At 43.9% G+C, this 14,716-nt stretch overlaps 1 protein-coding gene across 7 annotated transcripts in view; it reads right to left on the bottom strand.

Annotated features, from left to right (window-relative positions):
- The window catches only part of LOC144509220 (ensconsin-like), a 176,650-nt gene that overhangs the window by 137,228 nt on the left and 24,706 nt on the right, over window positions 1-14,716 (bottom strand). The window contains exon 1 of one of the 7 annotated variants that reach the window (XM_078237731.1): window positions 13,598-13,752. The exons of the other annotated variants lie outside the window; for them this stretch is intronic. The gene's annotated coding sequence lies outside the window, so the exon portion shown is untranslated. Of the gene's footprint in view, window positions 1-13,597; window positions 13,753-14,716 lie in introns of those variants that run through there. 7 annotated transcript variants of the gene reach the window in all.

Raw genomic sequence — 14,716 nt, 5'->3', positions numbered from 1 at the left:
CCACTCTATCAATACCTCTCAACATCTTATACACCTCTATCAGGTCACCTCTCATCCGTCGCCTCTCCAAGGAGAAAAGACCTAGCTCTCTCAACCCATCCTCATAAGGCATGCCACCTAATCCAGGCAACATCCTTGTAAATCTCCTCTGCACCCTTTCTATGGCTTCCACACTCTTTCTGTAATGAGGCGACCAGAACTGGGCATAGTACTCCAGGTGGGGTCTGACCAGGGTCCTATACAGCTGCAGCATTATTTCCCGATTTCTAAACTCAATTCCTCTATTGATGAAGGCCAGCATTCCATACGCCTTCTTAACCACAGCCTCTACCTGCGACGCTGCTTTGAGCGTCCTATGAACCCGGACTCCAAGATCCTTCTGATCTTCCACACTGCCAAGCGTCTTACCCTTAATATTATATTCTTTCATCCTATTCGACCTGCCAAAATGAACCCCCACACACTTATCTGGGTTGAAGTCCATCTGCCACTTCTCCGCCCAGTCTTGCATCTTATCTATGTCTCGTTGCAATTGCTGACATCCCTCTACTCTATCCACAACACCACCAACCCATCCTTCCACTTCCTCATCCAGGTCATTTATAAAAATCACACAAGAGCAAGGGTCCCAGAACAGATCCCTGGGGCACTCCACTGGTGACCGACCTCCATGCTGAAAAAAACCCATCTACAACCACTCTTTGCCTTCTCTGGGCAAGCCAGTTCTGAATCCACAAAGCAATGTCCCCTTGTATCCCATGCCCCTTCACTTTCTCAATAACCTTGCATGGGGCACCTTATCAAACGCCTTGCTGAAATCCATATAAACTACATCTATCGCTCTTCCCTCGTCTATGTGTCTAGTTACATCTTCAAAAAATTCAATTAGGCTCGTAAGACATGATCTGCCTTGGACAAAGCCGTACTGGCTATTTCTGATCATACTATTCCTCTCCAGATGTTCATAAATCCTGCCTCTCAGGATCTTCTCCATCAACTTACCAACCACTGAGGTTAGACTCACTGGTCTATAATTTCCCGGGCTATCTCTTCTCCCTTTCTTGAATAACTGAACCACATCCGCAATCCTCCAATCCTCCGGTACCTCTCCCGTCTCCATTGATGACGCAAAGATCATCGCTAGAGGCTCTGCAATCTCTTCCCTCGCCTCCCACAGTAACCTGGGGTACATCCCATCCGGTCCCAGCGATTTATCTAACTTGATGCTTTTCAAAAGCTCCAACACATCCTCTTTCCTAATGTCCACATGCTCAATCTTCTCAGTCCACTGCAAGTCTGCACTGCAACTACCAAGATCCCTTTCCACTGTGAATACTGAAGCAAAGTATTCATTGAGTACCTCTGCTATTTCTACCGGTTCTATACAGACTTTCCCACCGTCACATTTGATAGGTCCTACTCCTTCACATCTTATCTTCTTGCTCTTAACATACTTGTAGAAGTTGTCCTTGACAACCAGTTGTACATGATGGTGCTATACCATGTTACCTGGGCTGGAATTATTGGTTATCAATTACAAAAAATCTTGGTAGTCCTAGGGGGTTGCTTAAGGTGATGGCAAAGTAACAGGCTGTTTAACCAGGTAGGACACATGGTGTAACCTCCAGGAATGCGCCAAACCAGAGTTGCAATCACCATCACTCTGGTATCTATAATTACACGGTGCCTCAAGGGTAAAGGAGGAGGGTTGAATTCAATATATTCCTCTTTAAAATAAATTCCTGCTGCATCCCAGCTGTGAGATGAATCCCTGAACTTTGATCAGAGTGGGGGAGACAGGAACCGAATTCAAATTAGAGGGGGAAATAAACAGGGGGTTCTGGGAGTGTGGGGGCAGGGTAGGTACAACCAATTCATTAACACAACAAAGCAATTCCTTCACCTGACTGACAGGTTTGTCCCATGCAAAATGTTCTTATTTTTGACCCCCAGCCACTAATTTTCACTTCACTTCAAGGTGAAGCGATAAATTGTCTTCTACCAAATAGGTACAAGCAAATTTCCAAGCCAAGAAAAGAGAAGGTTTAGAAGGTCAGGGAAAATGTCAACGCTAAAAGAAAAGAATCGGGCTGGATATGTATAACCTTTCCATATATTTCGCACAGTGGATCGGAATTGCATGAAGCAGACGCTTATCAACCCATGACCAGTAATTTAGAAACTTAAGCACACATTCCTAGGCTGACTCTCTGATGCAGTACACTGAGGGAGCGTTGCACTATTGTGGATGCAGTCTTTCAATTGAGAAATTAAACCAAAGTCTTGTCTGCCCTCTCAGGCATCTGCAAAAGAGCCCAAGGCACCATTCTGATGAAGAAAAAGGTATTCTCCCTGGTCTCCTGCACAATATCCCTCAATAAAGGGCAGAACCATCAGGAGTATAGACACACCGAGGGATCTGGGTGTGCAAGTCCACAGATCCTTAAAGGTGGCAGCACAGGTGGAAAAGGTGGTGAAGAAGGCATATGGCATGCTAGCCTTTATTGGACGGGGCACAGAGTATAAAAGTTGGCATATGATGTTGCAGCTGTATAGAACGTTGGTTCGGCCACATTTGGAATACTGCGTCCAGTTCGGGTCGCCACACTACCAGAAGGACGTGGAGGCTTTGGAGAGAGTGCAGAAAAGGTTTACCAGGATGTTGCCTGATATGGAGGATATTAGCTATGAGGAGAGATTGAGTAAACTAGAGTTGTTCTCCCTGGAAAGACGGAGATTGAGGGGCGACCTAATAGAAGTTTATAAAATTATGAAGGGCATAGATAGGGTGAACAGTTGGAAGCTTTTACCCAGGTCAGAAATGACAAACACAAGGGGTCACAAGTTCAAGGTAAGGGGCGCAAGGTTCAATACGGATATGCGGGGGACGTATTTTACACAGAGGGTGGTGGGGGCCTGGAATGCACTACCAAGCAAGGTGGTTGAGGCAGACACGCTCGGATCATTTAAGACTTATCTAGATAGCCACATGAACAGACTGGGAATAGAGGGATGCAAACGGATGGTCTAGTTAGGAGCACATGATCGGTGCAGGCTTGGAGGGCCGAAGAGCCTGTTCCTGTGCTGTATTGTTCTTTGTTCAATCAGAAGCTCTAAAACCAAAACAGTTTATCTGCTCATTTTCACATTGTTATTTGTGGGATCTTGCTGTCCACAATTTGGCTGCCACATTTCCTACACTGCTACAGGGACTATACTTAAAATGTTCTTTATTGCCTGTAAAGCATTTTAGGACATCTCGTGCTCATGAAAGGCACTATTTGTTTCTTTATTCTTTCATGGGACATGGGCGTCACTGGCTGGTCAGCATTTGTTGCTCATCCCTAACAGCCCTTGAACTGAGTGGCTTGCTAGACCATTTCAGAGGACAGTTAAGAGTCAACCACATTGGTGTGGGTCTGGAGTCACTTGTAGGTCAGACCAGGCAAAAATGGCAGATTTCCTTCCGTAAAGGGGCATTAGTGAACCTGATGGGCTTTTAATCACAATCAATGATAGTAATGGTGACCATTAAACTGAGGCTCAGCAATAATATGGGCATCTGAATTACTTGTCTAATGACACTATCACTATGTCACAGTCTCCCCAATTGCAAGTCATTATCTTTCCAGAACATTCAGGCAGCTCACAATCAGTTGCGGAAAGAGAGAGAAAAGGGATGAAGGCATAACTGAAAGACATTCTGCTGCCTGGTGTGATTACTCCATATTTTACAATGTACCACAGTTATAAATAAAAGCACACATGTCATTGTATTAATAGAGGCTTCGTCACACCCAGTTTAAATGGGTGCCACACAGCTCTGCACTACTGCTGCTGTGTTTGCAAGCTCACTCAGACATTTGGAATGACATTAACCTATCCCACTGCCTGGGGATAAAAAATTCACTTTGGGCCATCTTCACAAAACTAAAAGCATAACTCCTCATCATCCAATTAGACATGTTACAGCCTTCTAGAGTCAACACCGAGTTCAGCAACTTTAGACAGTAAACTTCCCCCTCCATTTTTTTTAAAGTTTACTTATTGGTGTCATGAGTAGGCTTACATTAACACTGCAATGACATTACTGTGAAAATTCCCTCAGAGCCTGTTCGGGTACACTGAGGGAGAATTTAACATGGCCAAGGTACCTAACCAACACATCTTTTGGACTGTGGGAGGAAACCAGAGCACCCAGAGGAAACCCACACAGACACAGGGAGAACGTGCAGACTCCGCATAGAATCGAACCTGGGTCCCTGGCGCTGTGAGGCAGCAGTGCTAACCACCGTGCCACCATATAATCCTTTAACCCCTTTCCCACTTTTTTGGTTTGTTGATAGCTTTTTTTCAGCTCCCTGTCCTGCCCAAACACAACCCAATCCCTCCCCCATTTGACCACCTGTCCCTGGCTGTTCAGTTGCTCCCATTAACACATTCTCCTGACTCGCCTTTTGCTGCCATTAGTATGCTTCATCCCTTAATAACACCATTATCAGTCCGTTTTGGCTTGTGCCCAGGACACATCTGTCCATATCTCCTTTGCCCCAACCAAACCTTGGTCTTCTATTCTGTCCCACCTCCTTCGCTCCCTTTCCCACTATATAATTCTGTACACTCCTACCGTTCTTCAGTTCTGTAGAAGGGTCATTTAGATCCGAGACGTTAACTCTGTTTCTCTGCTCAGATGTTGCCAGACCTGCTGAGTATATCCAGCAATTTTTGCTTCTATTTCGCCCTCGTGTAGTTGCTTGCCCAATTGATTCCAACCAGTCCTGCAAAAATCTGAATCTCCACTAGATATTAGATTTCATGCAATGTGGAAATGAAGTGGGAGGGGGTGGAGGGGAGCCAGAGTACATCGGAAACATTTACCAGTCTCTTGCTTCAATCAATTAGAGCCTAGCTGATCGGAATCTTAATTCCTTTACCCACCTTTGCACTATATCCCTTAATAGAATTGCCATACAAAACATCTATCAAACTTAATTCCAAAATTTTCGATTGCCTCCTTGCCTTATCAGAGGAATAGAATTCCAGATTTCCACTACTCCCGGACCAAGATTTTACTCCGCCACAGCATATCTCTCCCCTTGTGGATGCGGCAGGTCATTTAAATCTCCATTCATTTTGGCAGGACTGTGATATCCCGCAAAAGCAGGAGGAGCTGTAAAATCCTAGCCCTTTGTGGCACAGTGGCCAAGTTCTAATCTTAAGGTTACGCCCCTTTGTTCTGGATTGAGGAAATAGTTTCCCCCACCCCATCTACCCCAATCAATTCCTTTAGTTATCTGGAACTGCGGATGCATTGACTACAGCAGTTTGAGGTGGCGGCTCACCCACAACTTCTCAAAGGCAGTTAGGGATGGGCAATAAATGCTGGCCTGGCCAGCAACGCCCACATCCAGAGAAAGAATAAATTTTAAAAAAAACACCTCAACTTGTTTGCCACTTGGATAAGAGCAAAATACAGCAGATGCTGGAATCTGAAACAAAGACTGAAAATGCTGGAAAATCGGAAAATGTTGTTTTATCTCTGCCATTCCTACCAATTACAATGTCCCCTCCCCCTCAGAGTATAAATCCTGTCCCATTTTCCTTGTCTTGACGAAGAAGGGTCATCCGGACTCAAATATTTGGCCGGAATCTTATCACCGTTCACGCTGGTGGGATTTTCCCATCCCGCTGCAGTGGCCAGAATCTTACCACCGTTCATGCCAGCAGGATTTTCCCATCCCGCTGCAGTGAACGGAGATTTGGCGGGGCGTCAACTTCTCCGACCTCACTGCAGCGGGAGCATGGCGCAAATGGCTATCAAGATCGGCGCCCAATGTTGGCTCTATTCTTTCTCCACAGATGCTGTCAGATTGAGATTTCCCAGCATTTTCTGTTATGTTTTATGCAAAAGGCTAGTCCAGATGCTCTGTCCTCAGAATTTTACTCATTTAAACCCCTGATAAAAGTCTGGCATTGTATGTAGGAAACCTGGGCAATGTGGATGAGCTGACCAAAAAGAGAGCAGCAACTGCTTTCCCTTCAAGGTGAAGGCTGCCCATTGCCGCTGGGCTGGGATGACAGCCCGGGCTCGGCCGTTATTTTTGATTTGCGCGGGGCTGGCTCGAGCGCGCCGCATTCGCGCGCACCGGGCGGTTGGCCGTTAGACCCGAGGAGCCCGGAGCACGCGCAGAGCGCATGCGCGTCCACCCACCTGCATCTCCAGGAGGAACCTGAGTGTAGGTAGGCATCAGTGAGGACAAGAAGCTGTTCCCCTGATTCTGTCTAGCCAGGGTAAGTCCTATATGTTCTTTACCCGCTTCAAAGCTGAAGTTGCCAATGCAAAACTCTGCTGACCATTCCTCCTCTGACCAAGGGGCCATCCTAAGTCAAAACATCAGCTCTGTTTCTCTCTCCACAGATGCTGTCGAATCTGCTGAGATTTTCCAGCAGGTTCTGTTTTTGTTACCGATGTTAAAGTTGAATTCGCAAATGGTATTTTTTTCCCCTTCAAACAACAGTAGATGGCTGCGGTGACGCTTCCCGTGAAAGAAGAAGTGGGTTTCCTCCAGTTGCTCGGGTTCCCTCCCACACTCCAAAGATGTCGGGTTAGGTGAATTGGCCATGCTAAATTGCCCCTCAGTGTCAGGGGGACTAGCTAGGGTAAATACATGGAGTTAGGGGATAGGGCCTGGGTGAGATTGTAGTGCAGACTCGATGGGCCAAATGGCCTCCTTCTGCAATGTAGGGATTCTATGACCCACAAGAATGGGTCATTCAGATCAGAGCTGTCCAAGCTTCTAATTGTTGCCCACAAACTCCATGATGAACTGTGATTTGGATTACTTGTTTTTGTAATGGCTGAAAAATGTTGAAATATTTTACAATAATTTCATTCTTAGTTGCATAGGTTGACTAATGGGAGTATTTTAAACCCCCGACACTCGCTAGCCTGTTCAGTCTCTTTTATCTAATGGAGTGGTCAGAAAATTCCGGCCGATGTATTTGATCAGTTAACATACACTGGGAACTTTTTGATCGTGATTGCAGAACTACTTTTTTCTTGAAAGAAGAAAAATACAAACCTTGTATCTGTAATTGTCAGACTGAACTTTGACCTTACAAATTACAGAAGTAATTTTTGTATGCAAAGATTTTTCAGCAAATTGTTTAATAAACATGGGTGTTAATTTATAAAGATTATTTGCATAGTGCTTTAGAAACATAGAAAGTAGGAGCAGGGATAGGCCATTCAGCCCTTTAAGCCTGCTTCACTATTCATTTTGATCATCAAATTTAATATCCTGATCCCGTCTTCCCCCCTCATCCCATATTTAGAATGTAGGGTAGACAGTCAAGCACAAACAGATTTTTATGTACTACTGGATTTCCTCCATAATCATAGATAATAGATGTAGATTTTGTTTTGGGACCACATATGCCTTTGTGTACTGCAATTAATTCCAAGTACTGTGATTCAACCTAAAGTACCATCTAAGTCAGCCTTGCTTTTGGTTCTACTTTGCACATGATTCACTGTTTCTCTTTTATCCCAGAACTCTGTTACAAAAGCAAATCAATTCTGATGTCAGCTCATTTGAATCTGAAAAAAACCATCCTGAAAAAAAAGGTTTTGGCTTGGTGCAACCCATAGGACAAAGGTAGCTCAACATGCACAACAGAGAGGCTTATGTTTCGGCTGTCAGATCCCACCTGAGCTGTGTTTGAGGTAGCTCCCATTGATTACAACTTACTTGCAGCGAGGAAAATATTTATTTGTGAAATAATACAAGTCAGACAAAGAAGAATAAACAAATGCAAGGCGTGATGCAACAGCAGAAATTGCACCAAGAATGGCCACACTTGCATGGAACCTCAAACTAAACTTGGGACTTGATGGGTTTGGAAAGGAGCGAGTGTGGACAGGACATTCAATCCAGAGGTTTCTGCTCCTAATCACTAAACCGCATGTATGACAAGGTGGGAGTGCAGACAGTGTCCACTGCTAATGGACGGTAACCAAGGGACAGAAAACCAATGGCACCAGGAACCAATCCTCATCAAATCACTACTTCATACATATATATTTATGTATGTAAGGAGAGAAAGAGAGAGATTTGTCTCCTTTGGGCCAAAGTTGAAATGACTGCATTTAGTAAACAAAAGCCACAATATGTGTAAAAAGAGGCTTTGCCTTCTTCACAGGAGGTTTGATTAACCTGCCTTCTTAAAGAAAGAAGAATGGAAAAGAGGCTTTAGTTTATTTATTAGTGTCACAAGTAGGCTTACATTAACACTGCAATGAAGTTATTATGAAAATCCCATCGTCGCCACACTCTGGCACCTGTTTGGGTACACTCAGGGAGAATTCAGCATGGCCAATGCACCTAACCAGCACGTCTTTCGGACTGTGGGAGGTAACCAGAGCACTTAGAGGAAACCTATGCAGATACGGGGAGAACATGCAAACTCCACACAGACAGTGACCCAAGCCGGGAGTCAAACCCAGGTCCCTGGCATTGTAAGGCAGCAGCGCTAACCACTGTGCCACCGTTGCATCCTAGTAGGCCCATCGAGGCTGGACCATCTCTGCTAACCTAACGACAACCTCTTTACTCCACACTCACCCTTTTTGCATTCAAACATGGGATGGTCTGTCCGAATCTCTGTCTCTCTCTTCCTCTACATCTACTACGTTCTGTTTATTCATTTTGGAATTTAAAGTATCCTGCCCTCGGCTAGCAACAGAAGGACATTTTCCAGTTCCAAACCTCACAGGAGGTGCTTTCTATGGGGAAGTCAAATTTATCTTCAGTTGTAGTTTAGGCAGAGGTCACTTCCCTGTTCCCCTCAATATTTATGGAATAGACATTTCCCTCTTTACCTGGCAGTTCCATATCTGAAGCTGCATCTCCTGTTTTTCTGTTCATTATATAAATTTGTTCTAATAGTGCCAAGGCCAACATTGTCCATCTCTAACTGATCCAGTTAAGATGATCATAGATGATGGGCTTTTTTTTATAAAAGCCACAGCAATCAATGGCAGCGTTAGTGCCCCCATAAGAAGCGTTCAGGTCAGCATTCCAGGATGGCCCAATGCCAATGAAGGAATGGTGATGAATGCCAAAGACTAGATGGTCTACATCTGTCTACATCAATGAGGACGAAGTAGAAAGGGTCGAGAGCTTCAAGTTTTTAGGTGTCCAGATCACCAACAACCTATTCTGGTCCCCCTATGCCAACACTATCGTTAAAAAAGCCCACCAATGCCTCTACTTTCTCAGAAGACTAAGGAAATTTGGCATATCAGCTACGACTCTCACCAATTTTTACAGATGCACCATAGAAAGCACTCTTTCTAGTTGTATCACAGCTTGGTATGGCTCCTGCTCTGCCCAAGACTGCAAGGAACTACAAAAGGTCGTGAATGTAGCCCAATCCATCACGCAAACCAGCCTCCCATCCACTGACTCTGTCTACACTTCCCGCTGCCTCAGCAAAGCAGCCAGCATAATTAAGGACCCCCCACACCCTGGACATTCTCTCTTCCACTTTCTTTTTCCACACCCTGGACATTCTTCCACTTTCTTCCTTCGGGAAAAAGATACAAAAGTCTGAGGTCACGTACCAACCGACTCAAGAACAGCTTCTTCCCTGCTGCTGTCAGACTTTTGAATGAACTTACCTTGTATTAAGTTGATCTATCTCTACACCCTAGCTATGACTGTAATACTACATTCTGCACCCTCTCATTTCCTTCTCTATGAATGGTATGTTTTGTCTGTATAGCGTGCAAGACACAATACTTTTCACTGTATGTTAATACATGTGACAATAATAAATCAATTCAAAGTATGTAGCTCAGGGATAGAGGTGATCTCAGAACATTGCTGCCCTTGTCCATTTTGGTGGGAAGGGTGATTAGTGATGAGGGTTGTAGTGGGAAGCTGCTGTGCAAGTACCATTGGGGAGTTGCTTCATTGCATCTTTATACATGGCTACTTCCTGGTGAGCTGGTCATTGCGACCAGAAAATCAAATCCCAGTTCTCTGAAGATGTCAAATTACATCAAAGGAGAAACTTAAAATCTGATTGTGTGTGTAACTTACTATCAACAGGAGGAAATCGAACTGTGTGTAGGGCACTGAACAGGACAAACTGAATGCTTAGCCTCAATGCCATACCAGGTAAACTATTATAACTAATCTGGTTTGATGTGGTTATAAATATCTTTTTCATCCTTTAAATTGATTGGAATATTATTAATCAATTATATTTAGCAGGGTGGTGAAGTGGTAACATCACTGGACTGATACGCCAGACAACCAGGCTAACGCAAAGGTTCAAATCCCACCATGGTAGCTGGTGGAATTTAAATTCAATTAATAACATCTAGGATATAAAGCTAGTCCCAATGATGGTGACCATGAATCTATCATTGATTGTGATTAAAAACCCATCTGGTTCACTAATGTCCTTTAGGGAAGGAAATTTGCCATTCTTACCTAGTCTGGCCTACATACGACCCCATACCCACACCAATGCAGTTCACTTTTAACTATCCTCTGAAATGGGCTATCAAGCTACTCAATTAAAGGACAATAGGAATCGGCAAAAGATCTTGACCTTGCCAGCCACATTCCATGAAAGAATAGAAATAATAAATACAAACTGAGTAGGGCAATCAAGCTAATATGGTCTGGGCCCATCAGATGCAGTGTTGACAAGCAAAACGTCTCAAACTTGTTGACTTTGGGCTTTTCTGTGGAATGAACGTGGAGGACCAATGAGTCTTGACTGCAGAACAGGTGCAATGAAATGGAAGTCCTGGGGCTTGGTGACAACAACTGCACTAGTTTCTCATACCAGAGACACGTTCTGACAGGCAAATCCACCTTGGCAACACAATACAGGCTGCTCATTGGGAAATGCGCTCATTTTCATTCAGCCCAGTCACTGGCTGTCTGCAATCCTGCCCGGTGCTAAGGAAGAGTCTCCAGTCACCATCTGGGTGAGTAAAGAACAGACAGAGGGGATAACCGTATTCACAGCAACCAAAAACCAATCTCTCTCTCAAGCATAGTTTATTGTATATTTAAACATCGAAAGAAACAATTGCAAATGGTTGTGAGTAATTTACTCCTCTACTGTGGGGGTTGTACTGATATTATATAACACAGAAGACAAATTATAAATTAAAATGCACCCGTAAACTCACTCGGTTCCAGATCGAATTTTCCTGTTTAAAACAACATGTTAAATCCAGGGCAGAGATGACAGTGAGACAGAGTGGTTACTGTGATGTCATTGGTGCAGAATTATATTGTCACATGGCTAACAGGAAGCCAGAATAAACGAGGTTGGACAACAAGCAAATTCAGCAGAATAGAACAGAACCTAAACCAAACAACCCACACTGAGGCAGCCACTTTCACATTGTGAGATTAGCTTCAGTGCAATATCCAGATTTCATCACACCAAACAACTCCATGTCACAAACAGAACTATAACCAGTAGTATTGCACACCAGTAATGTATAATGACAGACCTATACACACCAGTACTGTCCCCAATAATATACAGTGACAGACCTGTACACACAAGTACTGTGGCCCAGTAATATATAATGACAGACCTGCATACCACTAATGTACAATAACAGACCTGTACACACCAGTACTGTACCTCAGTAATGTAGTGACAGATCTGTAGACACCAATACTGTATCTCTAATGTAGCAACAGATCTGTACACACCAATACTGTACCTCAGTAATGTACAATAACAGACCTGTATACACCAGTACTGTACCTCAGTAATGTAGTGACAGATCTGTAGACACCAATGCTGTACCTCAGTAATATTCAAAAACAGACCTGTAGACACCAGTACTGTACCTCAGTAATATAGAATAAGAATCCCTATATTGCAGAGGGAGGCCATTTGGCCCATCAGTCTGCACCAACTCTCTGCCATATCCCCATAACCCCACACAAATACCCTGCTAATCCCCCTAACCTACACACCTTGGGACACTAAGTGGCAATTTAGCATGGCCAATCCACCTAACCTGCACATCTTTGGAGTGTGGGAGGAAACCAGAGCACCCGGAGGAAATTCACAGTTATGGGGAGAACGTGCAAACTCCACACAGACAGCCACCCAAGCCACCCGAATCCCTGGCGCTGTGAGGCAGTAGTGCTAACCACTGTGTCACCATGCCGCCCTAATATACCTCAGTAATATACAGAAACAGACTTGCACCAATACTGTACCTCAGTAGTATACAGAAACAGATTTGTACACACCAGTACTTACTTAAGTAATTTACAATGACAGACCTGTACATACCAATGCTGTACCTCAGTAATATATAGTGGTGGACCTGTACACACCAGTTCTGTACCTCAGTAATACACAATGACAGACATATGCACACCAGCACTGTCTGTATCTCTGTAATATACAGTGACAGCCCTGTACACACCAGTATTATATTTCAGTAATATACAGAAACAAACTTGTACACATCAGTACTTACCTCAGTAATATACAATGACAGACCTGTACACACCAATGCTGTGCCTCAGTAATATACAATGACAGATATGCACACCAGTACTGTCTGTACCTCTGTAATATACAGTGACAGCCCTGTACACACCAGTATTATATCTCAGTAATATCCAGAAACAGACGTGCATCATAGAATCCCTACAGTGCAAAAGGAGGCCATTTGGCCCATCGAACCTGCACCGACAACAATCCCTCTCAGGCCGTATCCCCGTAACCCCACATTTTACCCTGCTAATCTTCCTGACACGAAGAGGCAACACACCAGTACTGTACCTCAGTAATATACAGTGACAGACTTGTTTTCTCCTGTACAGGTTTGCACCCCAGTACTGCACCCTTGAACACTGTGGTCTGCCTTCAGAAAGACTGGCATTGATATAACATCTTTCATAACCTCAGGACATCACAAAGTAGTTTACAACCAATAAAGTTCTTTTGAAGTCTTGTCAACAAGTCCTCACAAGCAGCAATGTGATAATGATCAGATAATCTGAATTAAGGATGTTGGTTGAGTGATAAATATTATCCAGAAACATCAGGGACATTTCCTCTGCTCTCCTTTGAAAGAGAATATTTTATGCCACTGAAGACGACGAACAGGGACTCAGTTTATCATCGCCTCTGAAAGACGGAAATATGTCCCAGTGTTAACACAGTGAAAACCCACACTGCACCATAATGTTGTACACTGGCATACCTGCACCCTCCAGTAGGTTGTACACTGACATACCTGTACCCTCTAGTACATTGTGCACTGAAATATCTGTACCCTACATTACATTGTACACTCAAATACCTGTACCCTCCAGCATGTTGAACATTGACATACTTGTATCCTCCAATACTGCAACCCAGTGATTTAGGTAATCCAGTACTCCAAAGTACTGTACAAGTTGTACAATCAGACACCTGTACCCACCAGTTGTGAACTTGTAACAAACCTACCTGTACCCACTTGCACTGTACTGCAGTGAGTTACAGACCTGTACCTGACAGTGTTTTACAGTGTCAGAGCTGTACCTACCAGTACTATACTCCAGTATTGTACAGTGAATTCCAGCTCCCACAAGTATATTATTCCAGTGTTATGTAGTGAATGCCCAGCTTCCACCAGTACTGTCCTCCAGTGTTAATGCTGCTTGAAATACTGACTCCAGACAAAACTGCTTTCTGTAGTTCAAGATGACGAAGGTGACAATTCCACCTAACACCACATTGTGGAATGTTATTGGCAGCAGCAAGGGAGTGAGTGGGTCTTCAGCTTTAAAGAAAGACCACATGGGAGTTAAGAGCTGCTCTGGTTTGCCACCTTCCTGCCTCTCCAATGACATTTGCCAGCCTTATCAGAATTGGCTATTCCATCTTTCAAAATCTTTCAGCTGTCACTGTCATTGACCTTCAACTGTTCTGCTCACCACCCGAGATCTCGGCAGCTGCACTCAGACTGGGAATGGGGGAGGGGCAGCTGAGAGTTCTGGGTTCAGTTCTCTCGAGGTTCTGTAAAGGTTTATAAAGTACTGATGCTGTCTTTTTAAAATGTTTCATGCTGTCGTATCCCTTACTTTGGTCCTAACTGTCCCAGTGTGTAAGAGTGTATTCCTTAAAGAAGGAGAACTGAGCAGCAGAAGTTAATAAATTGCTCAAATTGATTAATTATTTATTCCTTTTCCTTCATTGACTGCCCATTTCATCTCCAGAGTCCTGTCACAGAGCATGATTTAGATCAAGCTCTGAACCCCAATCAGTTTTATACAACAACAATCTCCTAATAACCACGGTGAGTCGATAATATCCATGGACAGTGACATGGTGAGATTCACTCAGTGGCTAATTTCTGCTTAATGCCCAATCTGTCATCTCAAATTGCATGGAGTGAGTATTCTTTCCAAATCAACTCACAAACGCCTGATGAAAGACAGGACAGTACAAGTTGGCACTTAACACTGCACGAACAGAACTGGGCAAAACAACCAGTTTTGAGGCGAGCACAGTCGGGAAATCCTACCCTATATGTTTCAATAAGATCACCTCTCATTTTCCTAAACTCCAATGAATATAGGCCCAAACTGCTAAACCTGTCCTCAAAATCCATTCCACTCATTCATCCAAGAATCAGCCTAGTGAACCTGCTCTTAACTGCTTC

Source organism: Mustelus asterias, chromosome 21 (genome assembly GCF_964213995.1).
Source record: "Mustelus asterias chromosome 21, sMusAst1.hap1.1, whole genome shotgun sequence".
NCBI classification, from domain to species: domain Eukaryota; kingdom Metazoa; phylum Chordata; class Chondrichthyes; order Carcharhiniformes; family Triakidae; genus Mustelus; species Mustelus asterias.
Note: the sequence above shows the minus strand (reverse complement) of the source record. Positions and strands in the feature narration are given on the sequence as shown.